Source organism: Phalangium opilio, unplaced genomic scaffold (genome assembly GCF_054372755.1).
Source record: "Phalangium opilio isolate 3A_F unplaced genomic scaffold, DU_Popi_V2 ptg000360l_1, whole genome shotgun sequence".
NCBI classification, from domain to species: domain Eukaryota; kingdom Metazoa; phylum Arthropoda; class Arachnida; order Opiliones; family Phalangiidae; genus Phalangium; species Phalangium opilio.
The window spans coordinates 2,906,315-2,927,085 of NW_028324230.1; the positions used below are offsets into that span (position 1 = coordinate 2,906,315).

The 20,771-nt window shown below is 38.3% G+C and overlaps 37 non-coding genes and 46 pseudogenes across 37 annotated transcripts; all 83 read left to right on the forward strand.

Moving 5' to 3' along the window:
• Nucleotides 1-13: 13 nt before the first annotated feature.
• Nucleotides 14-132, forward strand: LOC149599613 (5S ribosomal RNA; annotated as a pseudogene).
• A 137-nt stretch (nucleotides 133-269) lies between these two features.
• On the forward strand, nucleotides 270-388 carry LOC149599614 (5S ribosomal RNA; annotated as a pseudogene).
• A 137-nt stretch (nucleotides 389-525) lies between these two features.
• Nucleotides 526-644, forward strand: LOC149599615 (5S ribosomal RNA). Its single transcript, XR_016378676.1, has one exon. It is a non-coding gene; the product is annotated as a 5S ribosomal RNA (ribosomal RNA).
• A 138-nt stretch (nucleotides 645-782) lies between these two features.
• LOC149599616 (5S ribosomal RNA) lies at nucleotides 783-901 on the forward strand (annotated as a pseudogene).
• A 137-nt stretch (nucleotides 902-1,038) lies between these two features.
• LOC149599617 (5S ribosomal RNA) lies at nucleotides 1,039-1,157 on the forward strand. The gene has a single exon (XR_016378677.1). It is a non-coding gene; the product is annotated as a 5S ribosomal RNA (ribosomal RNA).
• Nucleotides 1,158-1,295: 138 nt separating this feature from the next.
• On the forward strand, nucleotides 1,296-1,414 carry LOC149599618 (5S ribosomal RNA; annotated as a pseudogene).
• A 137-nt stretch (nucleotides 1,415-1,551) lies between these two features.
• LOC149599619 (5S ribosomal RNA) lies at nucleotides 1,552-1,670 on the forward strand (annotated as a pseudogene).
• A 137-nt stretch (nucleotides 1,671-1,807) lies between these two features.
• Nucleotides 1,808-1,926, forward strand: LOC149599620 (5S ribosomal RNA). Its single transcript, XR_016378678.1, has one exon. It is a non-coding gene; the product is annotated as a 5S ribosomal RNA (ribosomal RNA).
• A 138-nt stretch (nucleotides 1,927-2,064) lies between these two features.
• Nucleotides 2,065-2,183, forward strand: LOC149599621 (5S ribosomal RNA; annotated as a pseudogene).
• Nucleotides 2,184-2,320: 137 nt separating this feature from the next.
• On the forward strand, nucleotides 2,321-2,439 carry LOC149599622 (5S ribosomal RNA). Its single transcript, XR_016378679.1, has one exon. It is a non-coding gene; the product is annotated as a 5S ribosomal RNA (ribosomal RNA).
• Nucleotides 2,440-2,576: 137 nt separating this feature from the next.
• LOC149599623 (5S ribosomal RNA) lies at nucleotides 2,577-2,679 on the forward strand (annotated as a pseudogene).
• Nucleotides 2,680-2,801: 122 nt separating this feature from the next.
• LOC149599624 (5S ribosomal RNA) lies at nucleotides 2,802-2,920 on the forward strand (annotated as a pseudogene).
• Nucleotides 2,921-3,297: 377 nt separating this feature from the next.
• LOC149599625 (5S ribosomal RNA) lies at nucleotides 3,298-3,416 on the forward strand. The gene has a single exon (XR_016378087.1). It is a non-coding gene; the product is annotated as a 5S ribosomal RNA (ribosomal RNA).
• A 137-nt stretch (nucleotides 3,417-3,553) lies between these two features.
• On the forward strand, nucleotides 3,554-3,672 carry LOC149599626 (5S ribosomal RNA; annotated as a pseudogene).
• Nucleotides 3,673-3,809: 137 nt separating this feature from the next.
• LOC149599627 (5S ribosomal RNA) lies at nucleotides 3,810-3,928 on the forward strand. The gene has a single exon (XR_016378285.1). It is a non-coding gene; the product is annotated as a 5S ribosomal RNA (ribosomal RNA).
• A 137-nt stretch (nucleotides 3,929-4,065) lies between these two features.
• Nucleotides 4,066-4,168, forward strand: LOC149599628 (5S ribosomal RNA; annotated as a pseudogene).
• Nucleotides 4,169-4,290: 122 nt separating this feature from the next.
• Nucleotides 4,291-4,409, forward strand: LOC149599629 (5S ribosomal RNA). Its single transcript, XR_016378088.1, has one exon. It is a non-coding gene; the product is annotated as a 5S ribosomal RNA (ribosomal RNA).
• Nucleotides 4,410-4,546: 137 nt separating this feature from the next.
• On the forward strand, nucleotides 4,547-4,665 carry LOC149599630 (5S ribosomal RNA; annotated as a pseudogene).
• A 137-nt stretch (nucleotides 4,666-4,802) lies between these two features.
• LOC149599631 (5S ribosomal RNA) lies at nucleotides 4,803-4,905 on the forward strand (annotated as a pseudogene).
• Nucleotides 4,906-5,027: 122 nt separating this feature from the next.
• Nucleotides 5,028-5,146, forward strand: LOC149599632 (5S ribosomal RNA). The gene has a single exon (XR_016378089.1). It is a non-coding gene; the product is annotated as a 5S ribosomal RNA (ribosomal RNA).
• Nucleotides 5,147-5,282: 136 nt separating this feature from the next.
• Nucleotides 5,283-5,401, forward strand: LOC149599633 (5S ribosomal RNA). Its single transcript, XR_016379187.1, has one exon. It is a non-coding gene; the product is annotated as a 5S ribosomal RNA (ribosomal RNA).
• A 137-nt stretch (nucleotides 5,402-5,538) lies between these two features.
• LOC149599634 (5S ribosomal RNA) lies at nucleotides 5,539-5,657 on the forward strand (annotated as a pseudogene).
• Nucleotides 5,658-5,794: 137 nt separating this feature from the next.
• Nucleotides 5,795-5,897, forward strand: LOC149599635 (5S ribosomal RNA; annotated as a pseudogene).
• Nucleotides 5,898-6,034: 137 nt separating this feature from the next.
• On the forward strand, nucleotides 6,035-6,153 carry LOC149599636 (5S ribosomal RNA). Its single transcript, XR_016378480.1, has one exon. It is a non-coding gene; the product is annotated as a 5S ribosomal RNA (ribosomal RNA).
• A 137-nt stretch (nucleotides 6,154-6,290) lies between these two features.
• Nucleotides 6,291-6,409, forward strand: LOC149599637 (5S ribosomal RNA; annotated as a pseudogene).
• Nucleotides 6,410-6,546: 137 nt separating this feature from the next.
• Nucleotides 6,547-6,649, forward strand: LOC149599638 (5S ribosomal RNA; annotated as a pseudogene).
• A 122-nt stretch (nucleotides 6,650-6,771) lies between these two features.
• Nucleotides 6,772-6,890, forward strand: LOC149599639 (5S ribosomal RNA). The gene has a single exon (XR_016378481.1). It is a non-coding gene; the product is annotated as a 5S ribosomal RNA (ribosomal RNA).
• A 137-nt stretch (nucleotides 6,891-7,027) lies between these two features.
• LOC149599640 (5S ribosomal RNA) lies at nucleotides 7,028-7,146 on the forward strand (annotated as a pseudogene).
• Nucleotides 7,147-7,283: 137 nt separating this feature from the next.
• On the forward strand, nucleotides 7,284-7,402 carry LOC149599641 (5S ribosomal RNA). The gene has a single exon (XR_016378286.1). It is a non-coding gene; the product is annotated as a 5S ribosomal RNA (ribosomal RNA).
• A 137-nt stretch (nucleotides 7,403-7,539) lies between these two features.
• On the forward strand, nucleotides 7,540-7,642 carry LOC149599642 (5S ribosomal RNA; annotated as a pseudogene).
• Nucleotides 7,643-7,764: 122 nt separating this feature from the next.
• LOC149599643 (5S ribosomal RNA) lies at nucleotides 7,765-7,883 on the forward strand. The gene has a single exon (XR_016378090.1). It is a non-coding gene; the product is annotated as a 5S ribosomal RNA (ribosomal RNA).
• A 137-nt stretch (nucleotides 7,884-8,020) lies between these two features.
• On the forward strand, nucleotides 8,021-8,139 carry LOC149599644 (5S ribosomal RNA). Its single transcript, XR_016377879.1, has one exon. It is a non-coding gene; the product is annotated as a 5S ribosomal RNA (ribosomal RNA).
• A 137-nt stretch (nucleotides 8,140-8,276) lies between these two features.
• Nucleotides 8,277-8,379, forward strand: LOC149599645 (5S ribosomal RNA; annotated as a pseudogene).
• Nucleotides 8,380-8,501: 122 nt separating this feature from the next.
• Nucleotides 8,502-8,620, forward strand: LOC149599646 (5S ribosomal RNA). The gene has a single exon (XR_016378483.1). It is a non-coding gene; the product is annotated as a 5S ribosomal RNA (ribosomal RNA).
• A 137-nt stretch (nucleotides 8,621-8,757) lies between these two features.
• On the forward strand, nucleotides 8,758-8,876 carry LOC149599647 (5S ribosomal RNA; annotated as a pseudogene).
• Nucleotides 8,877-9,013: 137 nt separating this feature from the next.
• LOC149599648 (5S ribosomal RNA) lies at nucleotides 9,014-9,116 on the forward strand (annotated as a pseudogene).
• Nucleotides 9,117-9,233: 117 nt separating this feature from the next.
• LOC149599649 (5S ribosomal RNA) lies at nucleotides 9,234-9,352 on the forward strand. The gene has a single exon (XR_016378484.1). It is a non-coding gene; the product is annotated as a 5S ribosomal RNA (ribosomal RNA).
• A 137-nt stretch (nucleotides 9,353-9,489) lies between these two features.
• Nucleotides 9,490-9,608, forward strand: LOC149599650 (5S ribosomal RNA; annotated as a pseudogene).
• Nucleotides 9,609-9,745: 137 nt separating this feature from the next.
• LOC149599651 (5S ribosomal RNA) lies at nucleotides 9,746-9,864 on the forward strand. The gene has a single exon (XR_016378287.1). It is a non-coding gene; the product is annotated as a 5S ribosomal RNA (ribosomal RNA).
• Nucleotides 9,865-10,001: 137 nt separating this feature from the next.
• Nucleotides 10,002-10,104, forward strand: LOC149599652 (5S ribosomal RNA; annotated as a pseudogene).
• Nucleotides 10,105-10,226: 122 nt separating this feature from the next.
• LOC149599653 (5S ribosomal RNA) lies at nucleotides 10,227-10,345 on the forward strand. The gene has a single exon (XR_016378091.1). It is a non-coding gene; the product is annotated as a 5S ribosomal RNA (ribosomal RNA).
• Nucleotides 10,346-10,482: 137 nt separating this feature from the next.
• On the forward strand, nucleotides 10,483-10,601 carry LOC149599654 (5S ribosomal RNA). Its single transcript, XR_016377880.1, has one exon. It is a non-coding gene; the product is annotated as a 5S ribosomal RNA (ribosomal RNA).
• Nucleotides 10,602-10,738: 137 nt separating this feature from the next.
• On the forward strand, nucleotides 10,739-10,841 carry LOC149599655 (5S ribosomal RNA; annotated as a pseudogene).
• A 122-nt stretch (nucleotides 10,842-10,963) lies between these two features.
• Nucleotides 10,964-11,082, forward strand: LOC149599656 (5S ribosomal RNA). The gene has a single exon (XR_016378485.1). It is a non-coding gene; the product is annotated as a 5S ribosomal RNA (ribosomal RNA).
• Nucleotides 11,083-11,219: 137 nt separating this feature from the next.
• LOC149599657 (5S ribosomal RNA) lies at nucleotides 11,220-11,338 on the forward strand (annotated as a pseudogene).
• A 137-nt stretch (nucleotides 11,339-11,475) lies between these two features.
• Nucleotides 11,476-11,578, forward strand: LOC149599658 (5S ribosomal RNA; annotated as a pseudogene).
• A 117-nt stretch (nucleotides 11,579-11,695) lies between these two features.
• Nucleotides 11,696-11,814, forward strand: LOC149599659 (5S ribosomal RNA). Its single transcript, XR_016378486.1, has one exon. It is a non-coding gene; the product is annotated as a 5S ribosomal RNA (ribosomal RNA).
• Nucleotides 11,815-11,951: 137 nt separating this feature from the next.
• On the forward strand, nucleotides 11,952-12,070 carry LOC149599660 (5S ribosomal RNA; annotated as a pseudogene).
• A 137-nt stretch (nucleotides 12,071-12,207) lies between these two features.
• On the forward strand, nucleotides 12,208-12,326 carry LOC149599661 (5S ribosomal RNA). The gene has a single exon (XR_016378288.1). It is a non-coding gene; the product is annotated as a 5S ribosomal RNA (ribosomal RNA).
• Nucleotides 12,327-12,463: 137 nt separating this feature from the next.
• Nucleotides 12,464-12,566, forward strand: LOC149599662 (5S ribosomal RNA; annotated as a pseudogene).
• Nucleotides 12,567-12,688: 122 nt separating this feature from the next.
• On the forward strand, nucleotides 12,689-12,807 carry LOC149599663 (5S ribosomal RNA). The gene has a single exon (XR_016378092.1). It is a non-coding gene; the product is annotated as a 5S ribosomal RNA (ribosomal RNA).
• A 137-nt stretch (nucleotides 12,808-12,944) lies between these two features.
• Nucleotides 12,945-13,063, forward strand: LOC149599664 (5S ribosomal RNA). The gene has a single exon (XR_016379050.1). It is a non-coding gene; the product is annotated as a 5S ribosomal RNA (ribosomal RNA).
• Nucleotides 13,064-13,200: 137 nt separating this feature from the next.
• Nucleotides 13,201-13,319, forward strand: LOC149599665 (5S ribosomal RNA). Its single transcript, XR_016378093.1, has one exon. It is a non-coding gene; the product is annotated as a 5S ribosomal RNA (ribosomal RNA).
• A 137-nt stretch (nucleotides 13,320-13,456) lies between these two features.
• Nucleotides 13,457-13,559, forward strand: LOC149599666 (5S ribosomal RNA; annotated as a pseudogene).
• A 122-nt stretch (nucleotides 13,560-13,681) lies between these two features.
• Nucleotides 13,682-13,800, forward strand: LOC149599667 (5S ribosomal RNA). The gene has a single exon (XR_016378487.1). It is a non-coding gene; the product is annotated as a 5S ribosomal RNA (ribosomal RNA).
• A 137-nt stretch (nucleotides 13,801-13,937) lies between these two features.
• On the forward strand, nucleotides 13,938-14,056 carry LOC149599668 (5S ribosomal RNA; annotated as a pseudogene).
• Nucleotides 14,057-14,193: 137 nt separating this feature from the next.
• LOC149599669 (5S ribosomal RNA) lies at nucleotides 14,194-14,312 on the forward strand. The gene has a single exon (XR_016378790.1). It is a non-coding gene; the product is annotated as a 5S ribosomal RNA (ribosomal RNA).
• A 137-nt stretch (nucleotides 14,313-14,449) lies between these two features.
• On the forward strand, nucleotides 14,450-14,568 carry LOC149599670 (5S ribosomal RNA). Its single transcript, XR_016379051.1, has one exon. It is a non-coding gene; the product is annotated as a 5S ribosomal RNA (ribosomal RNA).
• A 137-nt stretch (nucleotides 14,569-14,705) lies between these two features.
• Nucleotides 14,706-14,824, forward strand: LOC149599671 (5S ribosomal RNA). The gene has a single exon (XR_016378095.1). It is a non-coding gene; the product is annotated as a 5S ribosomal RNA (ribosomal RNA).
• Nucleotides 14,825-14,961: 137 nt separating this feature from the next.
• On the forward strand, nucleotides 14,962-15,064 carry LOC149599672 (5S ribosomal RNA; annotated as a pseudogene).
• Nucleotides 15,065-15,186: 122 nt separating this feature from the next.
• LOC149599673 (5S ribosomal RNA) lies at nucleotides 15,187-15,305 on the forward strand (annotated as a pseudogene).
• Nucleotides 15,306-15,442: 137 nt separating this feature from the next.
• Nucleotides 15,443-15,561, forward strand: LOC149599674 (5S ribosomal RNA; annotated as a pseudogene).
• A 137-nt stretch (nucleotides 15,562-15,698) lies between these two features.
• Nucleotides 15,699-15,801, forward strand: LOC149599675 (5S ribosomal RNA; annotated as a pseudogene).
• A 122-nt stretch (nucleotides 15,802-15,923) lies between these two features.
• Nucleotides 15,924-16,042, forward strand: LOC149599676 (5S ribosomal RNA). Its single transcript, XR_016378489.1, has one exon. It is a non-coding gene; the product is annotated as a 5S ribosomal RNA (ribosomal RNA).
• Nucleotides 16,043-16,179: 137 nt separating this feature from the next.
• LOC149599677 (5S ribosomal RNA) lies at nucleotides 16,180-16,298 on the forward strand (annotated as a pseudogene).
• A 137-nt stretch (nucleotides 16,299-16,435) lies between these two features.
• Nucleotides 16,436-16,554, forward strand: LOC149599678 (5S ribosomal RNA). The gene has a single exon (XR_016378289.1). It is a non-coding gene; the product is annotated as a 5S ribosomal RNA (ribosomal RNA).
• Nucleotides 16,555-16,691: 137 nt separating this feature from the next.
• LOC149599679 (5S ribosomal RNA) lies at nucleotides 16,692-16,794 on the forward strand (annotated as a pseudogene).
• A 122-nt stretch (nucleotides 16,795-16,916) lies between these two features.
• Nucleotides 16,917-17,035, forward strand: LOC149599680 (5S ribosomal RNA). The gene has a single exon (XR_016378490.1). It is a non-coding gene; the product is annotated as a 5S ribosomal RNA (ribosomal RNA).
• A 137-nt stretch (nucleotides 17,036-17,172) lies between these two features.
• On the forward strand, nucleotides 17,173-17,291 carry LOC149599681 (5S ribosomal RNA; annotated as a pseudogene).
• Nucleotides 17,292-17,428: 137 nt separating this feature from the next.
• On the forward strand, nucleotides 17,429-17,547 carry LOC149599682 (5S ribosomal RNA). The gene has a single exon (XR_016377912.1). It is a non-coding gene; the product is annotated as a 5S ribosomal RNA (ribosomal RNA).
• Nucleotides 17,548-17,684: 137 nt separating this feature from the next.
• LOC149599683 (5S ribosomal RNA) lies at nucleotides 17,685-17,787 on the forward strand (annotated as a pseudogene).
• A 122-nt stretch (nucleotides 17,788-17,909) lies between these two features.
• Nucleotides 17,910-18,028, forward strand: LOC149599684 (5S ribosomal RNA). Its single transcript, XR_016378491.1, has one exon. It is a non-coding gene; the product is annotated as a 5S ribosomal RNA (ribosomal RNA).
• Nucleotides 18,029-18,164: 136 nt separating this feature from the next.
• Nucleotides 18,165-18,267, forward strand: LOC149599685 (5S ribosomal RNA; annotated as a pseudogene).
• A 121-nt stretch (nucleotides 18,268-18,388) lies between these two features.
• LOC149599686 (5S ribosomal RNA) lies at nucleotides 18,389-18,507 on the forward strand (annotated as a pseudogene).
• Nucleotides 18,508-18,643: 136 nt separating this feature from the next.
• LOC149599687 (5S ribosomal RNA) lies at nucleotides 18,644-18,762 on the forward strand (annotated as a pseudogene).
• A 137-nt stretch (nucleotides 18,763-18,899) lies between these two features.
• Nucleotides 18,900-19,018, forward strand: LOC149599688 (5S ribosomal RNA; annotated as a pseudogene).
• Nucleotides 19,019-19,155: 137 nt separating this feature from the next.
• Nucleotides 19,156-19,258, forward strand: LOC149599689 (5S ribosomal RNA; annotated as a pseudogene).
• A 122-nt stretch (nucleotides 19,259-19,380) lies between these two features.
• LOC149599690 (5S ribosomal RNA) lies at nucleotides 19,381-19,499 on the forward strand. The gene has a single exon (XR_016378492.1). It is a non-coding gene; the product is annotated as a 5S ribosomal RNA (ribosomal RNA).
• Nucleotides 19,500-19,635: 136 nt separating this feature from the next.
• LOC149599691 (5S ribosomal RNA) lies at nucleotides 19,636-19,738 on the forward strand (annotated as a pseudogene).
• A 121-nt stretch (nucleotides 19,739-19,859) lies between these two features.
• Nucleotides 19,860-19,978, forward strand: LOC149599692 (5S ribosomal RNA). Its single transcript, XR_016378493.1, has one exon. It is a non-coding gene; the product is annotated as a 5S ribosomal RNA (ribosomal RNA).
• Nucleotides 19,979-20,115: 137 nt separating this feature from the next.
• Nucleotides 20,116-20,234, forward strand: LOC149599693 (5S ribosomal RNA; annotated as a pseudogene).
• A 137-nt stretch (nucleotides 20,235-20,371) lies between these two features.
• Nucleotides 20,372-20,490, forward strand: LOC149599694 (5S ribosomal RNA; annotated as a pseudogene).
• A 137-nt stretch (nucleotides 20,491-20,627) lies between these two features.
• LOC149599695 (5S ribosomal RNA) lies at nucleotides 20,628-20,746 on the forward strand. The gene has a single exon (XR_016378791.1). It is a non-coding gene; the product is annotated as a 5S ribosomal RNA (ribosomal RNA).
• The last annotated feature ends 25 nt before the right edge of the window (nucleotides 20,747-20,771 follow it).

Below are 20,771 nucleotides of genomic sequence, written 5' to 3' on the forward strand. Positions count from 1 at the left end.
AAATAGCACTCTCGGCAACGGCCATATGACGCTGAAAACACCGGTTCTCGTCCGATCACCAAAGTTAAGCAGCGTCGAGCGCAGTCAGTACTTGGGAGGGAGACCACTTAGGAACACTGCGTGCCGTTGGCTTTTTCACTTTTTTTTCCTCATTTAAAATCCGATAGATATGAAAAAAGCAAACATATTTTCTTTTTGTTATTGTTTTAGAAAGATGAAGGTCAATTTGTCTCACTTAATTTAAATTCGAATTATTATCTAGCACTCTTGGCAACGGCCATATCACGCTGAAAACACCGGTTTTCGTCGGATCACCGAAGTTAAGCAGCGTCGAGCGCAGTCAGTACTTGGGAGGGAGACCACTTAGGAACACTGCGTGCCGTTGGCTTTTTCACTTTTTTTTCCTCTTTTAAATTCCAATAGATATGAAAAAAGCCAACATATTTTCTTTTTGTTATTGTTTTAAAATGATGAAGGTTAATTTGTCTCACTTAATTTAAATACGAATTTTTAAATAGCACTCTCGGCAACGGCCATATCACGCTGAAAACACCGGTTCTCGTCCGATCACCGAAGTTAAGCAGCGTCGAGCGCAGTCAGTACTTGGGAGAGAGACCACTTAGGAACACTGCGTGCCGTTGGCTTTTTCACTTTTTTTTTCCTCTTTTAAAATCCAATAGATATGAAAAAAGCAAACATATTTTCTTTTTGTTATTGTTTTAGAAAGATGAAGGTCAATTTGTCTCACTTAATTTAAATTCGAATTATTATCTAGCACTCTTGGCAACGGCCATATCACGCTGAAAACACCGGTTCTCGTCGGATCACCGAAGTTAGGCAGCGTCGAGCGCAGTCAGTACTTGGGAGGGAGACCACTTAGGAACACTGCGTGCCGTTGGCTTTTTCACTTTTTTTTCCTCTTTTAAATTCCAATAGATATGAAAAAAGCCAACATATTTTCTTTTTGTTATTCTTTTAAAAAGATGAAGGTTAATTTGTCTCACTTAATTTAAATACGAATTATTAAATAGCACTCTCGGCAACGGCCATATCACGCTGAAAACACCGGTTCTCGTCCGATCACCGAAGTTAAGCAGCGTCGAGCGCAGTCAGTACTTGGGAGAGAGACCACTTAGGAACACTGCGTGCCGTTGGCTTTTTCACTTTTTTTTTCCTCTTTTAAAATCCAATAGATATGAAAAAAGCAAACATATTTTCTTTTTGTTATTGTTTTAGAAAGATGAAGGTCAATTTGTCTCACTTAATTTAAATTCGAATTATTATCTAGCACTCTTGGCAACGGCCATATCACGCTGAAAACAACGGTTCTCGTCCGATCACCGAAGTTAAGCAGCGTCGAGCGCAGTCAATGCTTGGGAGGGAGACCACTTAGGAACACTGCGTGCCGTTGGCTTTTTCACTTTTTTTTCCTCTTTTAAATTCCTATAGATATGAAAAAAGCAAACATATTATCTTTTTGTTATTGTTTTAAAAAGATGAAAGTCAATTTGTCTCACTTAATTTAAATTCGAATTATTATCTAGCACTCTTGGCAACGGCCATATCACGCTGAAAACACCGGTTTTCGTCGGATCACCGAAGTTAAGCAGCGTCGAGCGCAGTCAGTACTTGGGAGGGAGACCACTTAGGAACACTGCGTGCCGTTGGCTTTTTCACTTTTTTTTCCTCTTTTAAATTCCAATAGATATGAAAAAAGCCAACATATTTTCTTTTTGTTATTGTTTTAAAATGATGAAGGTTAATTTGTCTCACTTAATTTAAATACGAATTATTAAATAGCACTCTCGGCAACGGCCATATCACGCTGAAAACACCGGTTCTCGTCCGATCACCGAAGTTAAGCAGCGTCGAGCGCAGTCAGTACTTGGGAGAGAGACCACTTAGGAACACTGCGTGCCGTTGGCTTTTTCACTTTTTTTTTCCTCTTTTAAAATCCAATAGATATGAAAAAAGCAAACATATTTTCTTTTTGTTATTGTTTTAGAAAGATGAAGGTCAATTTGTCTCACTTAATTTAAATTCGAATTATTATCTAGCACTCTTGGCAACGGCCATATCACGCTGAAAACACCGGTTCTCGTCGGATCACCGAAGTTAGGCAGCGTCGAGCGCAGTCAGTACTTGGGAGGGAGACCACTTAGGAACACTGCGTGCCGTTGGCTTTTTCACTTTTTTTTCCTCTTTTAAATTCCAATAGATATGAAAAAAGCCAACATATTTTCTTTTTGTTATTCTTTTAAAAAGATGAAGGTTAATTTGTCTCACTTAATTTAAATACGAATTATTAAATAGCACTCTCGGCAACGGCCATATCACGCTGAAAACACCGGTTCTCGTCCGATCACCGAAGTTAAGCAGCGTCGAGCGCAGTCAGTACTTGGGAGAGAGACCACTTAGGAACACTGCGTGCCGTTGGCTTTTTCACTTTTTTTTCCTCTTTTAAAATCCAATAGATATGAAAAAAGCAAACATATTTTCTTTTTGTTATTGTTTTAGAAAGATGAAGGTCAATTTGTCTCACTTAATTTAAATTCGAATTATTATCTAGCACTCTTGGCAACGGCCATATCACGCTGAAAACACCGGTTCTCGTCCGATCACCGAAGTTAAGCAGCGTCGAGCGCAGTCAGTACTTGGAAACTCTGTGTGCCGTTGGCTTTTTCACTTTTATTTCCCCTTTTAAATTCCATGAGATATGAAAAAAGCAAACATATCTTCTTTTTCTTATTGATTTATAAAGATGAAGGTTAATTAAATTCAAATTATTAAATAACACTCTCGGCAACGGCCATATAACGCTGAAAACACCGGTTCTCGTCGGATCACCGAAGTTAAGCAGCGTCGAGCGCAGTCAGTACTTGGGAGGGAGACCACTTAGGAACACTGCGTGCCGTTGGCTTTTTCACTTTTTTTTCCTCTTTTAAATTCCAATAGATATGAAAAAAGCAAACATATTTTCTTTTTGTTATTGTTTTAAAAAGATGAAGGTTAATTTGTCTCACTTAATTTAAATTCGAATTATTAAATAGCACTCTCGGCAACGGCCATATGACGCTGAAAACACCGGTTCTCGTCCGATCACCAAAGTTAAGCAGCGTCGAGCGCAGTCAGTACTTAGGAACACTGCGTGCCGTTGGATTTTTCACTTTTTTTTCCTCATTTAAAATCCGATAGATATGAAAAAAGCAAACATATTTTCTTTTTGTTATTGTTTTAGAAAGATGAAGGTCAATTTGTCTCACTTAATTTAAATTCGAATTATTATCTAGCACTCTTGGCAACGGCCATATCACGCTGAAAACACCGGTTCTCGTCGGATCACCGAAGTTAAGCAGCGTCGAGCGCAGTCAGTACTTGGGAGGGAGACCACTTAGGAACACTGCGTGCCGTTGGCTTTTTCACTTTTTTTTCCTCTTTTAAATTCCAATAGATATGAAAAAAGCAAACATATTTTCTTTTTGTTATTGTTTTAAAAAGATGAAGGTTAATTTGTCTCACTTAATTTAAATTCGAATTATAAAATTGCACTCTCGGCAACGGCCATATCACGCTGAAAACACCGGTTCTCGTCGGATCACCGAAGTTAAGCAGCGTCGAGCGCAGTCAGTACTTGGGAGTGAGACCACTTAGGAACACTGCGTGCCGTTGGCTTTTTCACTTTTTTTTCCTCTTTTAAATTCCAATAGATATGAAAAAAGCAAACATATTTTCTTTTTGTTATTGTTTTAGAAAGATGAAGGTTAATTCGTCTCACTTAATTTAAATTCGAATTATTAAATAGCACTCTCGGCAACGGCCATATCACGCTGAAAACACCGGTTCTCGTCCGATCACCAAAGTTAAGCAGCGTCGAGCGCAGTCAGTACTTGGGAGGGAGACCACTTAGGAACACTGCGTGCCGTTGGCTTTTTCACTTTTTTTTCCTCATTTAAAATCCAATAGATATGAAAAAAGCAAACATATTTTCTTTTTGTTATTGTTTTAGAAAGATGAAGGTCAATTTGTCTCACTTAATTTAAATTCGAATTATTATCTAGCACTCTTAACAACGGCCATATCACGCTGAAAACACCGGTTCTCGTCCGATCACCGAAGTTAAGCAGCGTCGAGCGCAGTCAGTACTTGGAAACTTTGCGTGCCGTTGGCTTTTTCACTTTTATTTCCTTTTTTAAATTCCATGAGATATGAAAAAAGCAAACATATCTTCTCTTTCTTATTGATTTATAAAGATGAAGGTTAATTAAATTCGAATTATTATCTAGCACTCTTGGCAACGGCCATATCACGCTGAAAACACCGGTTCTCGTCGGATCACCGAAGTTAAGCAGCGTCGAGCGCAGTCAGTACTTGGGAGGGAGACCACTTAGGAACACTGCGTGCCGTTGGCTTTTTCACTTTTTTTTCCTCTTTTAAATTCCAATAGATATGAAAAAAGCAAACATATTTTCTTTTTGTTATTGTTTTAAAAAGATGAAGGTTAATTTGTCTCACTTAATTTAAATTCGAATTATTAAATAGTACTCTCGGCAACGGCAATATCACGCTGAAAACACCGGTTCTCGTCCGATCACCAAAGTTAAGCAGCGTCGAGCGCAGTCAGTACTTGGGAGGGAGACCACTTAGGAACACTGCGTGCCGTAGGCTTTTTCACTTTTTTTTCCTCATTTAAAATCCAATAGATATGAAAAAAGCAAACATATTTTCTTTTTGTTATTGTTTTAGAAAGATGAAGGTCAATTTGTCTCACTTAATTTAAATTCGAATTATTATCTAGCACTCTTAACAACGGCCATATCACGCTGAAAACACCGGTTCTCGTCCGATCACCGAAGTTAAGCAGCGTCGAGCGCAGTCAGTACTTGGAAACTTTGCGTGCCGTTGGCTTTTTCACTTTTATTTCCTTTTTTAAATTCCATGAGATATGAAAAAAGCAAACATATCTTCTCTTTCTTATTGATTTATAAAGATGAAGGTTAGTTAAATTCGAATTATTATCTAGCACTCTTGGCAACGGCCATATCACGCTGAAAACACCGGTTCTCGTCGGATCACCGAAGTTAAGCAGCGTCGAGCGCAGTCAGTACTTGGGAGGGAGACCACTTAGGAACACTGCGTGCCGTTGGCTTTTTCACTTTTTTTTCCTCTTTAAATTCCAATAGATATGAAGAAAGCAAACATATTTTCTTTTTGTTATTGTTTTAAAAAGATGAAGGTTAATTTGTCTCACTTAATTTAAATTCGAATTATTAAATAGCACTCTCGGCAACGGCCATATCACGCTGAAAACACCGGTTCTCGTCCGATCACCAAAGTTAAGCAGCGTCGAGCGCAGTCAGTACTTGGGAGGGAGACCACTTAGGAACTCTGCGTGCCGTTGTCTTTTTCACTTTTTTTTCCTCATTTAAAATCCGATAGATATGAAAAAAGCAAACATATTTTCTTTTTGTTATGGTTTTAGAAAGATGAAGGTCAATTTGTCTCACTTAATTTAAATTCGAATTATTATCTAGCACTCTTGGCAACGGCCATATCACGCTGAAAACACCGGTTCTCGTCGGATCACCGAAGTTAAGCAGCGTCGAGGGCAGTCAGTACTTGGGAGGGAGACCACTTAGGAACACTGCGTGCCGTTGGCTTTTTCACTTTTTTTTCCTCTTTTAAATTCCAATAGATATGAAAAAAGCAAACATATTTTCTTTTTGTTATTGTTTTAAAAAGATGAAGGTTAATTTGTCTCACTTAATTTAAATTCGAATTATTAAATAGCACTCTCGGCAACGGCCATATCACGCTGAAAACACCGGTTCTCGTCCGATCACCGAAGTTAAGCAGCGTCGAGCGCAGTCAGTACTTGGAAACTTTGCGTGCCGTTGGCTTTTTCACTTTTTTTTCCTCTTTTAAATTCCAATAGATATGAAAAAAGCAAACATATTTTCTTTTTGTTATTGTTTTAAAAAGATGAAGGTTAATTTGTCTCACTTAATTTAAATTCGAATTATTAAATAGCACTCTCGGCAACGGCCATATCACGCTGAAAACACCGGTTCTCGTCCGATAACCGAAGTTAAGCAGCGTCGAGCGCAGTCAGTACTTGGGAGGGAGACCACTTAGGAACACTGCGTGCCGTTGGCTTTTTCACTTTTTTTTCCTCTTTTAAATTCCTATAGATATGAAAAAAGCAAACATTTTTTCTTTTTGTTATTGTTTTAAAAAGATGAAGGTCAATTTGTCTCACTTAATTTAAATTCGAATTATTATCTAGCACTCTTGGCAACGGCCATATCACGCTGAAAACACCGGTTCTCGTCGGATCACCGAAGTTAATAAGCGTCGAGCGCAGTCAGTACTTGGGAGGGAGACCACTTAGGAACACTGCGTGCCGTTGGCTTTTTCACTTTTTTTTCCTCTTTTAAATTCCAATAGATATGAAAAAAGCAAACATATTTTCTTTTTGTTATTGTTTTAAAAAGATGAAGGTTAATTTGTCTCACTTAATTTAAATTCGAATTATTAAATAGCACTCTCGGCAACGGCCATATCACGCTGAAAACACCGGTTCTCGTCCGATCACCGAAGTTAAGCAGCGTCGAGCGCAGTCAGTACTTGGAAACTTTGCGTGCCGTTGGCTTTTTCACTTTTATTTCCTCTTTTAAATTCCATGAGATATGAAAAAAGCAAACATATCTTCTCTTTCTTATTGATTTATAAAGATGAAGGTTAATTAAATTCGAATTATTAAATAGCACTCTCGGCAACGGCCATATCACGCTGAAAACACCGGTTCTCGTCCGATAACCGAAGTTAAGCAGCGTCGAGCGCAGTCAGTACTTGGGAGGGAGACCACTTAGGAACACTGCGTGCCGTTGGCTTTTTCACTTTTTTTTCCTCTTTTAAATTCCTATAGATATGAAAAAAGCAAACATTTTTTCTTTTTGTTATTGTTTTAAAAAGATGAAGGTCAATTTGTCTCACTTAATTTAAATTCGAATTATTATCTAGCACTCTTAGCAACGGCCATATCACGCTGAAAACACCGGTTCTCGTCGGATCACCGAAGTTAATAAGCGTCGAGCGCAGTCAGTACTTGGGAGGGAGACCACTTAGGAACACTGCGTGCCGTTGGCTTTTTCACTTTTTTTTCCTCTTTTAAATTCCAATAGATATGAAAAAAGCAAACATATTTTCTTTTTGTTATTGTTTTAAAAAGATGAAGGTTAATTTTTCTCACTTAATTTAAATTCGTATTATTAAATAGCACTCTCGGCAACGGCCATATCACGCTGAAAACACCGGTTCTCGTCCGATCACCAAAGTTAAGCAGCGTCGAGCGCAGTCAGTACTTGGGAGGGAGACCACTTAGGAACACTGCGTGCCGTTGGCTTTTTCACTTTTTTTTCCTCTTTTAAATTCCAATAGATATGAAAAAAGCAAACATATTTTCTTTTTGTTATTGTTTTAAAAAGATGAAGGTTAATTTGTCTCACTTAATTTAAATTCGAATTATTAAATAGCACTCTCGGCAACGGCCATATCACGCTGAAAACACCGGTTCTCGTCCGATCACCGAAGTTAAGCAGCGTCGAGCGCAGTCAGTACTTGGAAACTTTGCGTGCCGTTGGCTTTTTCACTTTTATTTCCTTTTTTAAATTCCATGAGATATGAAAAAAGCAAACATATCTTCTCTTTCTTATTGATTTATAAAGATGAAGGTTAATTAAATTCGAATTATTATCTAGCACTCTTGGCAACGGCCATATCACGCTGAAAACACCGGTTCTCGTCGGATCACCGAAGTTAAGCAGCGTCGAGCGCAGTCAGTACTTGGGAGGGAGACCACTTAGGAACACTGCGTGCCGTTGGCTTTTTCACTTTTTTTTCCTCTTTTAAATTCCAATAGATATGAAGAAAGCAAACATATTTTCTTTTTGTTATTGTTTTAGAAAGATGAAGGTCAATTTGTCTCACTTAATTTAAATTCGAATTATTATCTAGCACTCTTGGCAACGGCCATATCACGCTGAAAACACTGGTTCTCGTCCGATCACCGAAGTTAAGCAGCGTCGAGCGCAGTCAGTACTTGGGAGGGAGACCACTTAGGAACACTGCGTGCCGTTGGCTTTTTCACTTTTTTTTCCTCTTTTAAATTCCAATAGATATGAAAAAAGCAAACATATTTTCTTTTTGTTATTCTTTTAAAAAGATGAAGGTTAATTTGTCTCACTTAATTTAAATTCGAATTATTAAATAGCACTCTCGGCAACGGCCATATCACGCTGAAAACACCGGTTCTCGTCCGATCACCGAAGTTAAGCAGCGTCGAGCGCAGTCAGTACTTGAAAACTTTGCGTGCCGTTGGCTTTTTCACTTTTATTTCCTCTTTTAAATTCCATGAGATATGAAAAAAGCAAACATATCTTCTCTTTCTTATTGATTTATAAAGATGAAGGTTAATTAAATTCGAATTATTAAATAGCACTCTCGGCAACGGCCATATCACGCTGAAAACACCGGTTCTCGTCCGATAACCGAAGTTAAGCAGCGTCGAGCGCAGTCAGTACTTGGGAGGGAGACCACTTAGGAACACTGCGTGCCGTTGGCTTTTTCACTTTTTTTTCCTCTTTTAAATTCCTATAGATATGAAAAAAGCAAACATTTTTTCTTTTTGTTATTGTTTTAAAAAGATGAAGGTCAATTTGTCTCACTTAATTTAAATTCGAATTATTATCTAGCACTCTTGGCAACGGCCATATCACGCTGAAAACACCGGTTCTCGTCGGATCACCGAAGTTAATAAGCGTCGAGCGCAGTCAGTACTTGGGAGGGAGACCACTTAGGAACACTGCGTGCCGTTGGCTTTTTCACTTTTTTTTCCTCTTTTAAATTCCAATAGATATGAAAAAAGCAAACATATTTTATTTTTGTTATTGTTTTAAAAAGATGAAGGTTAATTTGTCTCACTTAATTTAAATTCGAATTATTAAATAGCACTCTCGGCAACGGCCATATCACGCTGAAAACACCGGTTCTCGTCCGATCACCGAAGTTAAGCAGCGTCGAGCGCAGTCAGTACTTGGAAACTTTGCGTGCCGTTGGCTTTTTCACTTTTATTTCCTCTTTTAAATTCCATGAGATATGAAAAAAGCAAACATATCTTTCTTATTGATTTATAAAGATGAAGGTTAATTAAATTCGAATTATTAAATAGCACTCTCGGCAACGGCCATATCACGCTGAAAACACCGGTTCTCGTCCGATAACCGAAGTTAAGCAGCGTCGAGCGCAGTCAGTACTTGGGAGGGAGACCACTTAGGAACACTGCGTGCCGTTGGCTTTTTCACTTTTTTTTCCTCTTTTAAATTCCTATAGATATGAAAAAAGCAAACATTTTTTCTTTTTGTTATTGTTTTAAAAAGATGAAGGTCAATTTGTCTCACTTAATTTAAATTCGAATTATTATCTAGCACTCTTAGCAACGGCCATATCACGCTGAAAACACCGGTTCTCGTCGGATCACCGAAGTTAATAAGCGTCGAGCGCAGTCAGTACTTGGGAGGGAGACCACTTAGGAACACTGCGTGCCGTTGGCTTTTTCACTTTTTTTTCCTCTTTTAAATTCCAATAGATATGAAAAAAGCAAACATATTTTCTTTTTGTTATTGTTTTAAAAAGATGAAGGTTAATTTGTCTCACTTAATTTAAATTCGAATTATTAAATAGCACTCTCGGCAACGGCCATATCACGCTGAAAACACCGGTTCTCGTCCGATCACCAAAGTTAAGCAGCGTCGAGCGCAGTCAGTACTTGGGAGGGAGACCACTTAGGAACACTGCGTGCCGTTGGCTTTTTCACTTTTTTTTCCTCTTTTAAATTCCAATAGATATGAAAAAAGCAAACATATTTTCTTTTTGTTATTGTTTTAAAAAGATGAAGGTTAATTTGTCTCACTTAATTTAAATTCGAATTATTAAATAGCACTCTCGGCAACGGCCATATCACGCTGAAAACACCGGTTCTCGTCCGATCACCGAAGTTAAGCAGCGTCGAGCGCAGTCAGTACTTGGAAACTTTGCGTGCCGTTGGCTTTTTCACTTTTATTTCCTTTTTTAAATTCCATGAGATATGAAAAAAGCAAACATATCTTCTCTTTCTTATTGATTTATAAAGATGAAGGTTAATTAAATTCGAATTATTATCTAGCACTCTTGGCAACGGCCATATCACGCTGAAAACACCGGTTCTCGTCGGATCACCGAAGTTAAGCAGCGTCGAGCGCAGTCAGTACTTGGGAGGGAGACCACTTAGGAACACTGCGTGCCGTTGGCTTTTTCACTTTTTTTTCCTCTTTTAAATTCCAATAGATATGAAGAAAGCAAACATATTTTCTTTTTGTTATTGTTTTAGAAAGATGAAGGTCAATTTGTCTCACTTAATTTAAATTCGAATTATTATCTAGCACTCTTGGCAACGGCCATATCACGCTGAAAACACTGGTTCTCGTCCGATCACCGAAGTTAAGCAGCGTCGAGCGCAGTCAGTACTTGGGAGGGAGACCACTTAGGAACACTGCGTGCCGTTGGCTTTTTCACTTTTTTTTCCTCTTTTAAATTCCAATAGATATGAAAAAAGCAAACATATTTTCTTTTTGTTATTGTTTTAAAAAGATGAAGGTTAATTTGTCTCACTTAATTTAAATTCGAATTATTAAATAGCACTCTCGGCAACGGCCATATCACGCTGAAAACACCGGTTCTCGTCCGATCACCGAAGTTAAGCAGCGTCGAGCGCAGTCAGTACTTGAAAACTTTGCGTGCCGTTGGCTTTTTCACTTTTATTTCCTCTTTTAAATTCCATGAGATATGAAAAAAGCAAACATATCTTCTCTTTCTTATTGATTTATAAAGATGAAGGTTAATTAAATTCGAATTATTAAATAGCACTCTCGGCAACGGCCATATCACGCTGAAAACACCGGTTCTCGTCCGATAACCGAAGTTAAGCAGCGTCGAGCGCAGTCAGTACTTGGGAGGGAGACCACTTAGGAACACTGCGTGCCGTTGGCTTTTTCACTTTTTTTTCCTCTTTTAAATTCCTATAGATATGAAAAAAGCAAACATTTTTTCTTTTTGTTATTGTTTTAAAAAGATGAAGGTCAATTTGTCTCACTTAATTTAAATTCGAATTATTATCTAGCACTCTTGGCAACGGCCATATCACGCTGAAAACACCGGTTCTCGTCGGATCACCGAAGTTAATAAGCGTCGAGCGCAGTCAGTACTTGGGAGGGAGACCACTTAGGAACACTGCGTGCCGTTGGCTTTTTCACTTTTTTTTCCTCTTTTAAATTCCAATAGATATGAAAAAAGCAAACATATTTTCTTTTTGTTATTGTTTTAAAAAGATGAAGGTTAATTTGTCTCACTTAATTTAAATTCGAATTATTAAATAGCACTCTCGGCAACGGCCATATCACGCTGAAAACACCGGTTCTCGTCCGATCACCGAAGTTAAGCAGCGTCGAGCGCAGTCAGTACTTGGAAACTTTGTGTGCCGTTGGCTTTTTCACTTTTATTTCCTCTTTTAAATTCCATGAGATATGAAAAAAGCAAACATATCTTTCTTATTGATTTATAAAGATGAAGGTTAATTAAATTCGAATTATTAAATAGCACTCTCGGCAACGGCCATATCACGCTGAAAACACCGGTTCTCGTCCGATAACCGAAGTTAAGCAGCGTCGAGCGCAGTCAGTACTTGGGAGGGAGACCACTTAGGAACACTGCGTGCCGTTGGCTTTTTCACTTTTTTTTCCTCTTTTAAATTCCTATAGATATGAAAAAAGCAAACATTTTTTCTTTTTGTTATTGTTTTAAAAAGATGAAGGTCAATTTGTCTCACTTAATTTAAATTCGAATTATTATCTAGCACTCTTAGCAACGGCCATATCACGCTGAAAACACCGGTTCTCGTCGGATCACCGAAGTTAATAAGCGTCGAGCGCAGTCAGTACTTGGGAGGGAGACCACTTAGGAACACTGCGTGCCGTTGGCTTTTTCACTTTTTTTTCCTCTTTTAAATTCCAATAGATATGAAAAAAGCAAACATATTTTCTTTTTGTTATTGTTTTAAAAAGATGAAGGTTAATTTGTCTCACTTAATTTAAATTCGAATTATTAAATAGCACTCTCGGCAACGGCCATATCACGCTGAAAACACCGGTTCTCGTCCGATCACCAAAGTTAAGCAGCGTCGAGCGCAGTCAGTACTTGGGAGGGAGACCACTTAGGAACACTGCGTGCCGTTGGCTTTTTCACTTTTTTTTCCTCTTTTAAATTCCAATAGATATGAAAAAAGCAAACATATTTTCTTTTTGTTATTGTTTTAAAAAGATGAAGGTTAATTTGTCTCACTTAATTTAAATTCGAATTATTAAATAGCACTCTCGGCAACGGCCATATCACGCTGAAAACACCGGTTCTCGTCCGATCACCGAAGTTAAGCAGCGTCGAGCGCAGTCAGTACTTGGAAACTTTGCGTGCCGTTGGCTTTTTCACTTTTATTTCCTTTTTTAAATTCCATGAGATATGAAAAAAGCAAACATATCTTCTCTTTCTTATTGATTTATAAAGATGAAGGTTAATTAAATTCGAATTATTATCTAGCACTCTTGGCAACGGCCATATCACGCTGAAAACACCGGTTCTCGTCGGATCACCGAAGTTAAGCAGCGTCGAGCGCAGTCAGTACTTGGGAGGGAGACCACTTAGGAACACTGCGTGCCGTTGGCTTTTTCACTTTTTTTTCCTCTTTTAAATTCCAATAGATATGAAGAAAGCAAACATATTTTCTTTTTGTTATTGTTTTAAAAAGATGAAGGTTAATTTGTCTCACTTAATTTAAATTCGAATTATTAAATAGCACTCTCGGCAACGGCCATATCACGCTGAAAACACCGGTTCTCGTCCGATCACCAAAGTTAAGCAGCGTCGAGCGCAGTCAGTACTTGGGAGGGAGACCACTTAGGAACACTGCGTGCCGTTGCCTTTTTCACTTTTTTTTCCTCATTTAAAATCCGATAGATATGAAAAAAGCAAACATATTTTCTTTTTGTTATGGTTTTAGAAAGATGAAGGTCAATTTGTCTCACTTAATTTAAATTCGAATTATTATCTAGCACTCTTGGCAACGGCCATATCACGCTGAAAACACCGGTTCTCGTCGGATCACCGAAGTTAAGCAGCGTCGAGCGCAGTCAGTACTTGGGAGGGAGACCACTTAGGAACACTGCGTGCCGTTGGCTTTTTCACTTTTTTTTTCTCTTTTAAATTCCAATAGATATGAAAAAAGCAAACATATTTTCTTTTTGTTATTGTTTTAAAAAGATGAAGGTTAATTTGTCTCACTTAATTTAAATTCGAATTATTAAATAGCACTCTCGGCAACGGCCATATCACGCTGAAAACACCGGTTCTCGTCCGATCACTGAAGTTAAGCAGCGTCGAGCGCAGTCAGTACTTGGAAACTTTGCGTGCCGTTGGCTTTTTCACTTTTATTTCCTCTTTTAAATTCCATGAGATATGAAAAAAGCAAACATATCTTCTCTTTCTTATTGATTTATAAAGATGAAGGTTAATTAAATTCGAATTATTAAATAGCACTCTCGGCAACGGCCATATCACGCTGAAAACACCGGTTCTCGTCCGATAACCGAAGTTAAGCAGCGTCGAGCGCAGTCAGTACTTGGGAGGGAGACCACTTAGGAACACTGCGTGCCGTTGGCTTTTTCACTTTTTTTTCCTCTTTTAAATTCCTATAGATATGAAAAAAGCAAACATTTTTTCTTTTTGTTATTGTTTTAAAAAGATGAAGGTCAATTTGTCTCACTTAATTTAAATTCGAATTATTATCTAGCACTCTTGGCAACGGCCATATCACGCTGAAAACACCGGTTCTCGTCGGATCACCGAAGTTAATAAGCGTCGAGCGCAGTCAGTACTTGGGAGGGAGACCACTTAGGAACACTGCGTGCCGTTGGCTTTTTCACTTTTTTTTCCTCTTTTAAATTCCAATAGATATGAAAAAAGCAAACATATTTTCTTTTTGTTATTGTTTTAAAAAGATGCTGGTTAATTTGTCTCACTTAATTTAAATTCGAATTATTAAATAGCACTCTCGGCAACGGCCATATCACGCTGAAAACACCGGTTCTCGTCCGATCACCGAAGTTAAGCAGCGTCGAGCGCAGTCAGTACTTGGGAGGGAGACCACTTAGGAACACTGCGTGCCGTTGGCTTTTTCACTTTTTTTTCCTCTTTTAAATTCCAATAGATATGAAGAAAGCAAACATATTTTCTTTTTGTTATTGTTTTAAAAAGATGAAGGTTAATTTGTCTCACTTAATTTAAATTCGAATTATTAAATAGCACTCTCGGCAACGGCCATATCACGCTGAAAACACCGGTTCTCGTCCGATCACCAAAGTTAAGCAGCGTCGAGCGCAGTCAGTACTTGGGAGGGAGACCACTTAGGAACACTGCGTGCCGTTGCCTTTTTCACTTTTTTTTCCTCATTTAAAATCCGATAGATATGAAAAAAGCAAACATATTTTCTTTTTGTTATGGTTTTAGAAAGATGAAGGTCAATTTGTCTCACTTAATTTAAATTCGAATTATTATCTAGCACTCTTGGCAACGGCCATATCACGCTGAAAACACCGGTTCTCGTCGGATCACCGAAGTTAAGCAGCGTCGAGCGCAGTCAGTACTTGGGAGGGAGACCACTTAGGAACACTGCGTGCCGTTGGCTTTTTCACTTTTTTTTCCTCTTTTAAATTCCAATAGATATGAAAAAAGCAAACATATTTTCTTTTTGTTATTGTTTTAAAAAGATGAAGGTTAATTTGTCTCACTTAATTTAAATTCGAATTATTAAATAGCACTCTCGGCAACGGCCATATCACGCTGAAAACACCGGTTCTCGTCCGATCACTGAAGTTAAGCAGCGTCGAGCGCAGTCAGTACTTGGAAACTTTGCGTGCCGTTGGCTTTTTCACTTTTATTTCCTCTTTTAAATTCCATGAGATATGAAAAAAGCAAACATATCTTCTCTTTCTTATTGATTTATAAAGATGAAGGTTAATTAAATTCGAATTATTAAATAGCACTCTCGGCAACGGCCATATCACGCTGAAAACACCGGTTCTCGTCCGATAACCGAAGTTAAGCAGCGTCGAGCGCAATCAGTACTTGGGAGGGAGACCACTTAGGAACACTGCGTGCCGTTGGCTTTTTCACTTTTTTTTCCTCTTTTAAATTCCTATAGATATGAAAAAAGCAAACATTTTTTCTTTTTGTTATTGTTTTAAAAAGATGAAGGTCAATTTGTCTCACTTAATTTAAATTCGAATTATTATCTAGCACTCTTGGCAACGGCCATATCACGCTGAAAACACCGGTTCTCGTCGGATCACCGAAGTTAATCAGCGTCGAGCGCAGTCAGTACTTGGGAGGGAGACCACTTAGGAACACTGCGTGCCGTTGGCTTTTTCACTTTTTTTTCCTCTTTTAAATTCCAATAGATATGAAAAAAGCAAACATATTTTCTTTTTGTTATTGTTTTAAAAAGATGAAGGTTAATTTGTCTCACTTAATTTAAATTCGAATTATTAAATAGCACTCTCGGCAACGGCCATATCACGCTGAAAACACCGGTTCTCGTCCGATCACCGAAGTTAAGCAGCGTCGAGCGCAGTCAGTACTTGGAAACTTTGCGTGCCGTTGGCTTTTTCACTTTTATTTCCTCTTTTAAATTCCATGAGATATGAAAAAAGCAAACATATCTTCTCTTTCTTATTGATTTATAAAGATGAAGGTTAATTAAATTCGAATTATTAAATAGCACTCTCGGCAACGGCCATATCACGCTGAAAACACCGGTTCTCGTCCGATAACCGAAGTTAAGCAGCGTCGAGCGCAGTCAGTACTTGGGAGGGAGACCACTTAGGAACACTGCGTGCCGTTGGCTTTTTCACTTTTTTTTCCTCTTTTAAATTCCTATAGATATGAAAAAAGCAAACATTTTTTCTTTTTGTTATTGTTTTAAAAAGATGAAGGTCAATTTGTCTCACTTAATTTAAATTCGAATTATTATCTAGCACTCTTAGCAACGGCCATATCACGCTGAAAACACCGGTTCTCGTCGGATCACCGAAGTTAATAAGCGTCGAGCGCAGTCAGTACTTGGGAGGGAGACCACTTAGGAACACTGCGAGCCGTTGGCTTTTTCACTTTTTTTTCCTCTTTTAAATTCCAATAGATATGAAAAAAGCAAACATATTTTCTTTTTGTTATTGTTTTAAAAAGATGAAGGTTAATTTGTCTCACTTAATTTAAATTCGAATTATTAAATAGCACTCTCGGCAACGGCCATATCACGCTGAAAACACCGGTTCTCGTCCGATCACCAAAGTTAAGCAGCGTCGAGCGCAGTCAGTACTTGGGAGGGAGACCACTTAGGAACACTGCGTGCCGTTGGCTTTTTCACTTTTTTTTCCTCTTTTAAATTCCAATAGATATGAAAAAAGCAAACATATTTTCTTTTTGTTATTGTTTTAAAAAGATGAAGGTTAATTTGTCTCACTTAATTTAAATTCGAATTATTAAATAGCACTCTCGGCAACGGCCATATCACGCTGAAAACACCGGTTCTCGTCCGATCACCGAAGTTAAGCAGCGTCGAGCGCAGTCAGTACTTGGAAACTTTGCGTGCCGTTGGCTTTTTCACTTTTATTTCCTCTTTTAAATTCCATGAGATATGAAAAAAGCAAACATATCTTCTCTTTCTTATTGATTTATAAAGATGAAGGTTAATTAAATTCGAATTATTAAATAGCACTCTCGGCAACGGCCATATCACGCTGAAAACACCGGTTCTCGTCCGATAACCGAAGTTAAGCAGCGTCGAGCGCAGTCAGTACTTGGGAGGGAGACCACTTAGGAACACTGCGTGCCGTTGGCTTTTTCACTTTTTTTTCCTCTTTTCAATTCCTATAGATATGAAAAAAGCAAACATATTTTCTTTTTGTTATTGTTTTAAAAAGATGAAGGTCAATTTGTCTCACTTAATTTAAATTCGAATTATTATCTAGCACTCTCGGCAACGGCCATATCACGCTGAAAACACCGGTTCTCGTCGGATCACCGAAGTTAAGCAGCGTCGAGCGCAGTCAGTACTTGGGAGGGAGACCACTTAGGAACACTGCGCGCTGTTGGCTTTTTCACGGTTTTTTCCTCTTTTAAATTCCAATAGATATGAAAAAAGCCAACATATTTTCTTTTTGTTATTGTTTTAAAAAGATGAAGGTTAATTTGTCTCACTTAATTTAAATTCGAATTATTAAATAGCACTCTCGGCAACGGCCATATCACGCTGAAAACACCGGTACTCGTCCGATCACCGAAGTTAAGCAGCGTCGAGCGCAGTCAGTACTTGGGAGGGAGACCACTTAGGAACACTGCGTGCCGTTGGCTTTTTCACTTTTTTTTCCTCTTTTAAATTCCAATAGATATGAAAAAAGCAAATATATTTTCTTTTTGTTATTGTTTTAAAAAGATGAAGGTTAATTTGTCTCACTTAATTTAAATTCGAATTATTAAATAGCACTCTCGGCAACGGCCATATCACGCTGAAAACACCGGTTCTCGTCCGATCACCGAAGTTAAGCAGCGTCGAGCGCAGTCAGTACTTGGAAACTTTGCGTGCCGTTGGCTTTTTCACTTTTATTTCCTCTTTTAAATTCCATGAGATATGAAAAAAGCAAACATATCTTCTCTTTCTTATTGATTTATAAAGATGAAGGTTAATTAAATTCGAATTATTAAATAGCACTCTCGGCAACGGCCATATCACGCTGAAAACACCGGTTCTCGTCCGATAACCGAAGTTAAGCAGCGTCGAGCGCAGTCAGTACTTGGGAGGGAGACCACTTAGGAACACTGCGTGCCGTTGGCTTTTTCACTTTTTTTCCTCTTTTAAATTCCAATAGATATGAAAAAAGCAAACATATTTTCTTTTTGTTATTGTTTTAAAAAGATGAAGGTTAATTTGTCTCACTTAATTTAAATACGAATTATTAAATAGCACTCTCGGCAACGGCCATATCACGCTGAAAACACCGGTTCTCGTCCGATCACCGAAGTTAAGCAGCGTCGAGCGCAGTCAGTACTTGGAAACTTTGCGTGCCGTTGGCTTTTTCACTTTTATTTCCTCTTTTAAATTCCATGAGATATGAAAAAGCAAACATATCTTCTCTTTCTTATTGATTTATAAAGATGAAGGTTAATTAAATTCGAATTATTAAATAGCACTCTCGGCAACGGCCATATCACGCTGAAAACACCGGTTCTCGTCCGATAACCGAAGTTAAGCAGCGTCGAGCGCAGTCAGTACTTGGGAGGGAGACCACTTAGGAACACTGCGTGTCGTTGGCTTTTTCACTTTTTTTCCTCTTTTCAATTCCTATAGATATGAAAAAAGCAAACATATTTTCTTTTTGTTATTGTTTTAAAAAGATGAAGGTCAATTTGTCTCACTTAATTTAAATTCGAATTATTATCTAGCACTCTCGGCAACGGCCATATCACGCTGAAAACACCGGTTCTCGTCGGATCACCAAAGTTAAGCAGCGTCGAGCGCAGTCAGTACTTGGGAGAGAGACCACTTAAGAACACTGCGCGCTGTTGGCTTTTTCACGTTTTTTTCCTCTTTTAAATTCCAATAGATATGAAAAAAGCAAACATATTTTCTTTTTGTTATTGTTTTAAAAAGATGAAGGTTAATTTGTCTCACTTAATTTAAATTCGAATTATTAAATAGCACTCTCGGCAACGGCCATATCACGCTGAAAACACCGGTTCTCGTCGGATCACCGAAGTTAAGCAGCGTCGAGCGCAGTCAGTACTTGGGAGGGAGACCACTTAGGAACACTGCGCGCTGTTGGCTTTTTCACGTTTTTTTCCTCTTTTAAATTCCAATAGATATGAAAAAAGCCAACATATTTTCTTTTTGTTATTGTTTTAAAAAGATGAAGGTTAATTTGTCTCACTTAATTTAAATTCGAATTATTAAATAGCACTCTCGGCAACGGCCATATCACGCTGAAAACACCGGTTCTCGTCCGATCACCGAAGTTAAGCAGCGTCGAGCGCAGTCAGTACTTGGAAACTTTGCGTGCCGTTGGCTTTTTCACTTTTATTTCCTCTTTTAAATTCCATGAGATATGAAAAAAGCAAACATATCTTCTCTTTCTTATTGATTTATAAAGATGAAGGTTAATTAAATTCGAATTATTAAATAGCACTCTCGGCAACGGCCATATCACGCTGAAAACACCGGTTCTCGTCCGATAACCGAAGTTAAGCAGCGTCGAGCGCAGTCAGTACTTGGGAGGGAGACCACTTAGGAACACTGCGTGCCGTTGGCTTTTTCACTTTTTTTCCTCTTTTAAATTCCAATAGATATGAAAAAAGCAAACATATTTTCTTTTTGTTATTGTTTTAAAAAGATGAAGGTTAATTTGTCTCACTTAATTTAAATACGAATTATTAAATAGCACTCTCGGCAACGGCCATATCACGCTGAAAACACCGGTTCTCGTCCGATCACCGAAGTTAAGCAGCGTCGAGCGCAGTCAGTACTTGGAAACTTTGCGTGCCGTTGGCTTTTTCACTTTTATTTCCTCTTTTAAATTCCATGAGATATGAAAAAGCAAACATATCTTCTCTTTCTTATTGATTTATAAAGATGAAGGTTAATTAAATTCGAATTATTAAATAGCACTCTCGGCAACGGCCATATCACGCTGAAAACACCGGTTCTCGTCCGATAACCGAAGTTAAGCAGCGTCGAGCGCAGTCAGTACTTGGGAGGGAGACCACTTAGGAACACTGCGTGCCGTTGGCTTTTTCACTTTTTTTTCCTCTTTTCAATTCCTATAGATATGAAAAAAGCAAACATATTTTCTTTTTGTTATTGTTTTAAAAAGATGAAGGTCAATTTGTCTCACTTAATTTAAATTCGAATTATTATCTAGCACTCTCGGCAACGGCCATATCACGCTGAAAACACCGGTTCTCGTCGGATCACCAAAGTTAAGCAGCGTCGAGCGCAGTCAGTACTTGGGAGGGAGACCACTTAAGAACACTGCGCGCTGTTGGCTTTTTCACGTTTTTTTCCTCTTTTAAATTCCAATAGATATGAAAAAAGCAAACATATTTTCTTTTTGTTATTGTTTTAAAAAGATGAAGGTTAATTTGTCTCACTTAATTTAAATTCGAATTATTAAATAGCACTCTCGGCAACGGCCATATCACGCTGAAAACACCGGTTCTCGTCGGATCACCGAAGTTAAGCAGCGTCGAGCGCAGTCAGTACTTGGGAGGGAGACCACTTAGGAACACTGCGCGCTGTTGGCTTTTTCACGTTTTTTTCCTCTTTTAAATTCCAATAGATATGAAAAAAGCCAACATATTTTCTTTTTGTTATTGTTTTAAAAAGATGAAGGTTAATTTGTCTCACTTAATTTAAATTCGAATTATTAAATAGCACTCTCGGCAACGGCCATATCACGCTGAAAACACCGGTTCTCGTCCGATCACCGAAGTTAAGCAGCGTCGAGCGCAGTCAGTACTTGGGAGGGAGACCACTTAGGAACACTGCGTGCCGTTGGCTTTTTCACTTTTTTTTTTCTTTTAAA